This window comes from Cetorhinus maximus, chromosome 13 (genome assembly GCF_964194155.1).
Source record: "Cetorhinus maximus chromosome 13, sCetMax3.hap1.1, whole genome shotgun sequence".
In the NCBI taxonomy this organism is placed as follows: domain Eukaryota; kingdom Metazoa; phylum Chordata; class Chondrichthyes; order Lamniformes; family Cetorhinidae; genus Cetorhinus; species Cetorhinus maximus.
This window is the reverse complement of record NC_135891.1, coordinates 110,905,980-110,915,890: the sequence shown is the minus strand read 5'-3', so window position 1 is coordinate 110,915,890 and position 9,911 is coordinate 110,905,980.

The following is a 9,911-nucleotide window of genomic DNA, read 5'->3' as shown; positions in this document are numbered from 1 at the left end:
CTTTCCCATCATTCTTCATGGTCAGTTCATTAATTTTGAATGTTATGCATTAAGCATGTCATTTAATTGTGCAGCAAATCACAATTTCAGAAATATGAACTTGTTATTTATCTTACCTGTTTTAGGTGGTGGTGCTTGAGGAATAAATAGCATGACACAAAAGCTCTCCTCAATCTTTTATGGGACAGTTGAACCTCCCATTCACTGTAATTTCATCTATAATTATAGCCTTGTTCCCATGAAACATTACCACAACTTGAATGTTTAATGCCCAGGGCTGGAATGGGGAAAAATTTGGACAGGCTGATTTTAATAGCTACTGGAAAATGCCTGTGGGTTTAGAATTAGATTTCCGCTCTTAATGCTGAAGTTTCGCAAGGATCATGCCTTGGACCCTTTCTGTCTCTTAATTTGCATACTAATATCAACATCAGAGGTTCTGTCTGACTTCTCAAGTCAACACAAAGATTCCATACCACTATGAAGAACAGGAGTGTGCTGCCTGGTGTCACTCAATCAACATTAAAACAGACTATCTGGTTATTATCACATTGTTTATGGGAGCTAGCTGTGTGACTGTTATGTCTCCTACATTACAATATTTCAAAAAAGTCACATACTTCAATGGCTGTGAAGTACTTTGTCTTGAGGTTGATGAAATCTGCCTTCTTTCCTTTCTTCCCATCACCTTTAAGACTGTTTCCTGTTTTCAGACTGCTTGTCTGACATCCAATCCTGGGTTAGTTGCATTTCGCCTGCTCAAATAGTAGGGGACCAAAGATATTGGTGCCAGCACCCTCCCTGGCCATTGTCAAGCTATTTGCAGCCTCTGCTTTCTGTTTGACCTCTGTACCATTGCCTGCCTTTGCCCCTGTCTCAGGTTATCTTCTGCTGAAACCTTCACATGTGCTCCAGACTTGAGTCCTGTTCACCCAACTCTGTGGAGTGTGATAATTGACGGTGTCTCCTGGCCTAACAATGCTTTGAGTTGTCAATTCTCATTGTATCATTCAATCCTTTCCATGGCTACCGACTCATCAGTAACCTTCTTCCATAAAATCCTGTGTCTGTAGCTCTGGCCTCTTGTGCATGCTTGACTCAGTTCTCCCTACCATTGGTGGCCATCCCTTCAGTCATATAGACCCCAAATTTTGCAAATTCCCCCCCCCCCCAAAATGCCTCCACTTTGTTGCAGATTGTAGGAGTGTGACTGAAATTGGACTCTGGCATAAGCCAAGAGATAGTGGAAACGTCTGGATTTTTAAAAAATGTACTGTCATTGGTTCAGATGGGACTACCCTCAGCATGGAAGGTGCCCACTTGCATCAACATGTCTCCCTGTTTGATGAGACCTTAATGAGTTTGGGCTCTGCATGTTATTTAAATGTCAACACCAAGAACACGAACTGAGTCAATATACATGCACTGTTTTGGTCACAGTGCTCGAGTGTAACTGGAGGGAGTAGGAAATATATGCTGCACTTGACAGTGAGTTGCAACAGGATTTGTGATGGTTGTGTTAATACGAAAATACCTGTCATCAGGGCACTTGTAGAAACTGGCGTGTGTTTGGATGATGCTGAGGATCAGCACATAGTTTCAAAATAGTAGTGATCCAAGATAGATTCTTTGGGGATACCAGAGGTCATTGTGCATGAGCAGGAAGAATAGCTATTGCAGGGGATTCTTCATCTACAATTAGATACAAATGGAACCAGCTGACTGCAGCCCACCGAGCTGGTTGATCGTGGAGGAGGATATTAGGATTAACCTTGGTTGTTACAGGCTATGGTTAATTTGAAAAGGACAAGGAATGATCGTTTTTTGTCACAATCACATAGGATGTCATTTATGATTTTGTCCTGTATTGTAACTCTTATCAATGAGTTCCCGACCATCCATTGGTCAGGCCAGTTAGGAAGTGTTTAGTCTTTTTTGAGAATTTTTTTTAGCATTTAACTTGTGTGTAAAACTTTCTTCCTGTAGCTTAGCATTATCGCATGTATTGGAGAGAAATTGAGCTATGCACAAAACAATTGGTACATGACATTCCAGCCATGTGTGTCAGCCTATTAGCCATATCGCGAATTGTGCATCATGAAAAGAACTAACCCAAAATAAGGCCTGGGGCGAATCAAAGATGTTACTCTATACAATCTGCAATGCTACTGCTAACGCAGTTGACTTTCTCAAAGTATAGGCAGATCTCATCTGAAAGACAGGACCACTGACAGAACAGTGTTGCACTGAAGTGTGAGATCCTGAAGACCACGAATGCAATGAGTATTGAGGCCAGACAGATATGACTTGGGATATACCATCTAAATAGGACCAGGACAAGATTATTCAGCCTCTTGAACCTATTCAGCCATTCGCTGAGAACATTACGGAACTGCTATCTAAATCCACATCCCTTTATTCTTTGATTAACAAAACTCATCAATCTCAGATATGAAATTTACAATTGATCCAATACCTTTTGCAGAAGAGTTCCAAACTTCTACCACCTTTTGTGTGCCAAAGTTGTCTTCTAACTTCACTATTGAAAGGTCTGGTTCTAATTTTTAGATTATGCCCTCTAGTCCTAGATTCTCCAGCTAATGGTTTATCTCTGTCTAAATGTAAAATTTAAGAATGCCTCAAAGGATTCAGTACAGCAAGGTGGAACAGCCCAAATAAAAGGGTGGTTAGTAAAAGCGATATAGGAAACAGTGGGCTGAATTTTCCATATCACGGCAGGGTGAGGGAAGTAGAACAGAAACCTGCCCCCACTATCTCAGCATGTTCAATCAATTGTCGGATGGCCAATTAGTCGCTGTTTGGCAGGAAGGAAGCCAAGGCAGGATTGGTGCCAAAGGGGCTCTAATCAGCACTGTAGGCTGGTACCATCGTGAACAGAAAGCCAGTCATGGCAGAATTGTACAGGGGCTTTATTTTGTAATCGAGGCTGAAAAAATATATATTTTAATATGTCATTAAAAAACATACAGCTGCTGCCAGCTTCTGCAGCAGAATCTGCTGGTACATTCAACCATGGTCCCAATGGCCTCCCTTGTGCCCTAAAAGGCTCCCAAGCCTTTTCTTGTCTGATATCTGAAAAATGTAGTGGGGAATAGAAAATTGCAGGTGATTCTGTTGTTAAAAAACTTAACAAGCTTGTTAATTGCCAACTGGTGGGCAGGTTGCCTTTGTAATTTGGAAACTGGTGTGATGTATTGCTGACTATGTCATCAGCTCAACATTTGGGGGGCAACGTGCCCCATTCAGGAATGTAAAATCCAGCCCAGTTAAACACAACCTCAAGCCATATTAACATCGACAGCTGAGAAAATCTGATGGCTCTTCACATGAGCTCACCAACCATGACAAAGATAGAGTCAGCAGAACAAGCGCCATTGTGTAGGGAAATTTTACCAATGAAAGCTTGCAGTTAGAGCAACCTGCTGACTCAAGAGCTTGACACTCAAACTGTCATCCGTGTACTTTGTGTGTGATTTTTCTTTCCAATAAAGGGTTACCATCATTACTGTGGGAATAATAGGCAGTGGGGAGATAGGAGATGGTGGAGTAGTGGTAATGTCACTAAACTAGTAATCGAGAGAGCCAGTCCAAAATGCCCTGAGGACATGTTTAAAATCCCACTGTGGCATCTGGCGGAATTTAAGTTCAAATAAATCTGGAATATAAAGCTAGTCTCAGTGCTAGTGACCATGACAGCTATCATTGATTTTTGTAAAAATCCATCCAGTTCACTAATGTCCCTTGAGGGAAGGAAATGTGCCATCCTTAGCTAGTTTGGCCTACATATGACTCCAGACCCACAGCAATGTGGTTGGTACTTAACTGCCCTTAGTTCAAGGGCAATCAGGAATGCCCAACAAATGCTGGCCTTGCCAGTGATGCCCACATCTCATGAAAAAAAGAAAGAAAATAGAGGATTTATCAGCATCTGTGTCTAAACTGCAACATTAGAAAGTACTTATCCAATATGGAGGACCAGGGTTAACTTGCCAAGTGAAAGAAAGAAGATTTGGTTTTATATGGCACTTCTCACAACCTCAGGATATCCAAAGCATTTTGTAGACATAACTACTTTTGAGGAGTAGTCTATGTTGTAATGTAGGGAAATGTGACAGCCAATTTGCACGCAGCCAACGTCCCCAAATGGCAATGTGACAATGACCAGATATCTCACTGTTGAGAGTGCTACAGTGTCGGGGTGTGCTGTTTGGATGAGATGCAACTGTGATCCTGCTCCCTCCTGAGGGATTTATAAGATCCTATGGCATGTTATGAAGAAGATATGGGAATTCTTTCTGATTTTCTAGTCCACAGTCATCCCTTGACCGACATTGCGATAATCTGGACTTTGCTGTTTCTGGAATTTTGCTGAATTGGCTGCTGTGTTTCACTACATTACAAATATGTAAATATTGGCTGTAAATTATTTTTGGATGTTGTGAAACATGCTTTAGAAATGCTGGTTTTTCTTCTTCACCTGGTGGTTATGCTGTATCTTAACTAAGTTCATGGTTTACGAGGCAGGAATGTTCTCTGTGCTTCGGGGACTTGGACAATCTATAGCAGGCCCTCAAAGCCCTGGAGAAGTACCACTGGCAGTGGCTTTGAAAGATCCTCCAAATCCAGTAGCAAGAAAGGTGGTCCAACAGCAGTGTCCTCTTGCAAGCCAATATGCCCAGTATCAAGGCACTAATCGCACAAAACCAGCTTCTGTTGGGCAGGACATGTCATTCATGTGCCTGACATCAGACTCCCAAAGTAACTGCTGTACTTGGAACTCGGTCATTGCAGGGGACACTAGAAGAAGAATGGAAATGCTTTAGGGATGTCCTCAAAACATCCTTGAAATGGCCAAACATCTCTCCTGAGGCTTGTGACCAACCAAATTGGAGAAGGTTGATTCAAGAAGGCAGTAAACACATTGAGACACTTCGTCGGCAACATGAAGATGTTAAATTGAGGCATTGAAGGAGCACTGAGAGTGGCAGGTAGGTCTGCAGGCTGGCGGTGGGCGCTAGGTGAGTTCAGCCTCTTTCAAGAGAGGTGAATTTTTTTTAAACATTGAGGTACTTAAACTCAAAGAAAGTGTGCCAAAGTACTTTTACCCAGGTGTTACGAGTAGTAGGTAGTAAATTTATATTTTGGTTGTGGGGGGGCCGCATGATCAGTTTAGCATTGCAAATCCTCCAGGATTGGTGTGGAGTCTCTAGTAATTGAAGATTAATCTCCAGGACACAGCTCTGCAATGTTGGAGAAAAATCAGAGGGACATTAAAAGATTTATTTGTCATTTTCTCTGAACATTTCTCTTTGACAGATATAACAATATTGAAAATGGCCGGGGTGGGGGGTGGTGTGGTGGTGGGAAGGCTGCTGGCTAACAGTCGAGCATCATCCAGTTGGGGAATGAGTCTCCTTGCTTTCCAATTGGCGAAGGAAGGCAGCACATCACAAGGATGGATGTGTTGGCCAACTTAATGGCAAGAGCATGGTCACAAGTCATGTGATGAAACTTCCAGGGATACATTTAATCAAAATTGGCAGCCATAGAGTCATAGAGGTCTACAGCACAAAAAAAGGCCCTTTGGCCCATCGAGTCTGCGCCGGTCAAACAAGTACCTAACTATTCTAATCCCATTTCCAGCACGAGGCCCATAGCCTTGTATTCCATGGCATCGCAAGTGCGCATCCAAATACTTCTTAAATGTTATGAGGGTATCAGCCTCTACCACCCTTTTAGGCAGTGAGTTCCAGATTCCCACCATCCTCTGGGTGAAAAAATTGTTCCTCACATCCCCTCTAAACCTCCTGCCCCTTACCTTAAATCTATGGCCTGTGGTTATTGAGCCCTCAACCAAGGGGAAAAGTTCCTTCCTGTCCACCCTATCAATGCCCCTCATAATTTTATACACCTCCATCATGTCCCCTGTCAATCTCTTCTGCTCCAGGGAAAATAACCCTAGTCTATTCAATCTCTCCTAATAACTAAAACTCTCCAGCCCAGGCAACATCCTGGTAAATCTCCTCTGCACTCTGATACAATCACATCCTTTTTATAATGCGGATTCCAGAACTGCACGTAATAATCTAGCTGTGGCCTAACCAGCATTTTATACAGTTCCAGCATAACCTCCCTGCACTTATACTCTATGACTCGGCTAATAAAGGCAAGTATCCCATATGCATTCTTAACCACCTTATCTACCTGTACCACTACCTTAAGGGACCGGTGGACATGCACACTAAGGTCCCTCTGATCCTCGGTACTTCCCAGGGTCCTACCATTCATTGTGTATTCCCGTGCCTTGTTTGTCCTGCCCAAGTGCATCACCTCACACTTATCCGGATTAAATTCCATTTGCCACTGATCAGCCCATCTGACCAGCCCATTTATATACTCCTGTAATTTAAGGCTATCCTCCTCACTATTTACCACCCTACCAATTTTCGTGTCATCCGCGAACTTACTGATCAACCCTCCTACATTCAAGTCTAAATCGTTTATATATACCACAAACAGCAAGGGACCCAACACCGATCCCTGTGGAACCCCACTGGACACAGGCATCCAGTCACAAAAACACCCCTCAATCGTCACCCTCTGCTTCCTGCCACTCAGCCAATTCTGGATCCAATTTGGCAAATTGCCTTAGATCCCATGGGCTCTTACCTTCGTTATCAGTTTCCCATGTGGGACCTTATCAAAAACCTTGCTGAAGTCCAAGTAGACCACGTCAAATGCATTGCCCTCATCTACACACCTGGTCACCTATTCGAAAAATTCAATCAAATTGGTCAGACATGACCTCCCCTTAACAAAACCATGCTGACTGTCCTTGATTAATCCCTGCTTCTCCAAGTGTAGATTAATTCTGTCCCTCAGAATTGCTTCCAATAGTTTCTCCACCACTGAGGTTAGACTGACTGGCCTGTAGTTCCCTGGTTTATCCCTTCCTCCCTTCTTGAATAATGGTACCACATTGGCTGTCCTCCAGTGCTCTGACACTTCTCATATGGCCAGAGAGGTATTGAAAATTATTGCCAGCGCCCCTGCTATCTCCTCCCTCGCTTCACTCAACAGCCTAGGATGCTTTTCATCTGGGCCTGGAGATTTATCTACTTTTAAACCTGCCAGATCACTTAGAACCTCCTTTCTATGCTAATTTCTTTAATTATATCACAGTCCTTCTGCCTGATTTCCATACCCACGTTGTCCCTCTCACTTGTGCACACTGACACAAAGTATTCATTTAGAACCCTACCTACACCTTCCGGCTCCACACATAAATTACCACTATGGTCCTTAATGGGCCCTACTCTTTCCCTAGTTATCCTCTTATTCTTAATGTACTTGTAAAATAACTTTGGATTTTCCTTTATTTTACCTGCCAATGTTTATTCATGCCCCCTTTTTGCTCTCCTAATTTCCTTTTTAAGTTCCCCCCTGCACATTCTATTCTCCTCTAGGGCTTCTGTTGTTTTGAGCCCTCGGTATCTTCTATAAGCCTCCCTTTTTCTCTTTATCCAATCCTGTATATCCCTCGACATCCAGGATTCCCTGGATTTGTTGGTCCCACCCTTTGTCTTTACTGGAATATGTTGGCCCTGTACTCTCCCTATTTCTGTCTTGAACAAGTCCCACTGCTCTGACGCAGATTTACCTAAAAGTAGCTGCTCCCAGTCCACTCTGGTCAAATTATATCTGATCTTACTAAAATCGGCCTTCCCCCAATTTATAACTCTGATTTCTGGCCCATCCTTGCCCTTTTCCATGACAACCTTGAATCTAACGGAGTTATGATCACTATCTGCAAAATGCTCCCCCACTGATACCTCAACACTTGCCTAGCTTCATTCCCTAAAATTAAGTCCAGGACCGCCCCCTCTCTTGTAGGACTTTCTAAGTACTGGCTTAAAAAGCTCTCCTGGATGCATTTTAAGAATTCTGCTCCCTCTAAACCAATCACACTATGACTAACCCAGTTAATGTTGGGGAAGTTGAAATCCCCCACTATTACTACCCTATTATTTTTACACTTCTCTGAAATTTGTCTACATATCTGCTCTTCTATTTCTCACTGACTGTTTGGGGGCCTGTTGCGCACTCCCAACAATGTGATTGCTCCTTTTTTGTTTTTAAGTTCTACCCATGTGGCTTCATTTAAGGAGCCTTCTAAGATGTCATTCCTCCTTACTGCTGTAATTGATTCCTTGATCAATATTGCGATACCCCCTCCTCTTCCCTGTCTTGCCTGAAGACCCTATATCCTGGAATATTGAGCTGCCAACCCTTTCCCTCTCAACCATGTCTCTGTGACAGCAATAACATCATACTTCCATGTGTTAATTTGTGCCCTCAACTTATTCGTCAGACTCCTTGCATTAAAATAAATACCATCCAACCTTGCCAAGCTCTCTTGTGCCTTAACTGGCCTATAATTTCTATGCCTTCCAGACTCACTTGCTCTCTCTTCTAATTTTGGCTGTGCATCTCTCCCTGCTGAACCTCCTATCAGGATCCCATCCCCCTGCCAAGTTAGTTTAAAGCCTCCTCAACAGCACTAGCAAGGATGTCAGTCCCATTCCATTTCAGGTGCAACCCGTCTGCCTTGTACAGGTCCCACCGCCCCCAGAAATGGTCCCAATGTCTCAGAAATCTAAAGCCCTCCCTCCTGCTCCATCTCTCCTGCCACGCATTTATCTGGGCTAACCTCCTATCTCTACACTCACCAGCATGTGGCACCGGAAGTAATCCAGAGATTACTACCTTTGAGATCCTGTTTTTTTAATGTTTCCTAGCTCCCTAAATTCTGCTTGCAGGACCTCATCCTTCTTTCTACCTATGTCGTTGGTACCAATATGTACCACGATCTCTGTCTGTTTGCCCTCCCCCTTTGGAATGCCCTGCAGCCGTTCAGTGACATGCTTGACCCTGGCATCTGGGAGGCAACATAGCATCCTGGAGTTACATCAATGGCCGCAGAAACACCTGTCTGTTCCCCTTACTATCGAGTCTCCTATCACTATTGCTCTTCCCCTCTTTCTCCTCCCCGCGGTGCAGCTGAGCCACTCACAGTGCCATGAGCGTGGCTGCACTCCCCAGAGGAACCGTCACTCTCACCGTTTTCCAACACAGAAAAATGGTTCTCGAGTGAGATGCACCCTGGGGATTTCGTGACTACCTGCCTGACACCTTTCTTCTGACTGATGATCACCCATTCCCTCTCCGTCTGTACTTCCGTAAGCTGTGGGGTGACCACGTCTAAAAATGTGCTATCCACGAAACTCTCAGCCTCGCGGATGCACCTCAGTGCCTCCAGCTGCCGCTCAAGCTCCAAACTCGGAGCTCAAGTAGCTGCTATTGGTGGCACTTCCTGCACACGTGGTCGGTCAGAGCACAAGGAGCGTCTAGGACTTCCCACGTGTTGCAGGCGGTACATAACACGGGACTGAGCTGCCCTACCATGCCTCTGGTTGAAAAAAACCCTTACTTTAAGTTAAATACAGTAAAAAAAAGTTAAATTATTTATGTACTTTAAATAAAATCTGGAACCCTTACCTTTCCTTAGCTTAATCTATTTTAAACTGGAGAAAAACACTTACCCACTGCTCACCAATCAGCTCTCCCCTTTGTGCTGACGTCACTTTTTGAAGCTACCCCGCACTCACACTGGTTCTGATCTTTCCGCCGCTCTCTCGCGTTGTCTTGTGATGTCACTCTTGTTTTTTGGAAAAATATACTTTATTCATAAAATATCTGAAAGAACATTACAAAACACTTCTAAATGGCCATCACAAAAAGTGCAATCATATTCAATTTTTCCACATGGATCAGAAGATGCTTCAATACAATCAATGAATATTACAGTCATTTCAATATGATTATTACAG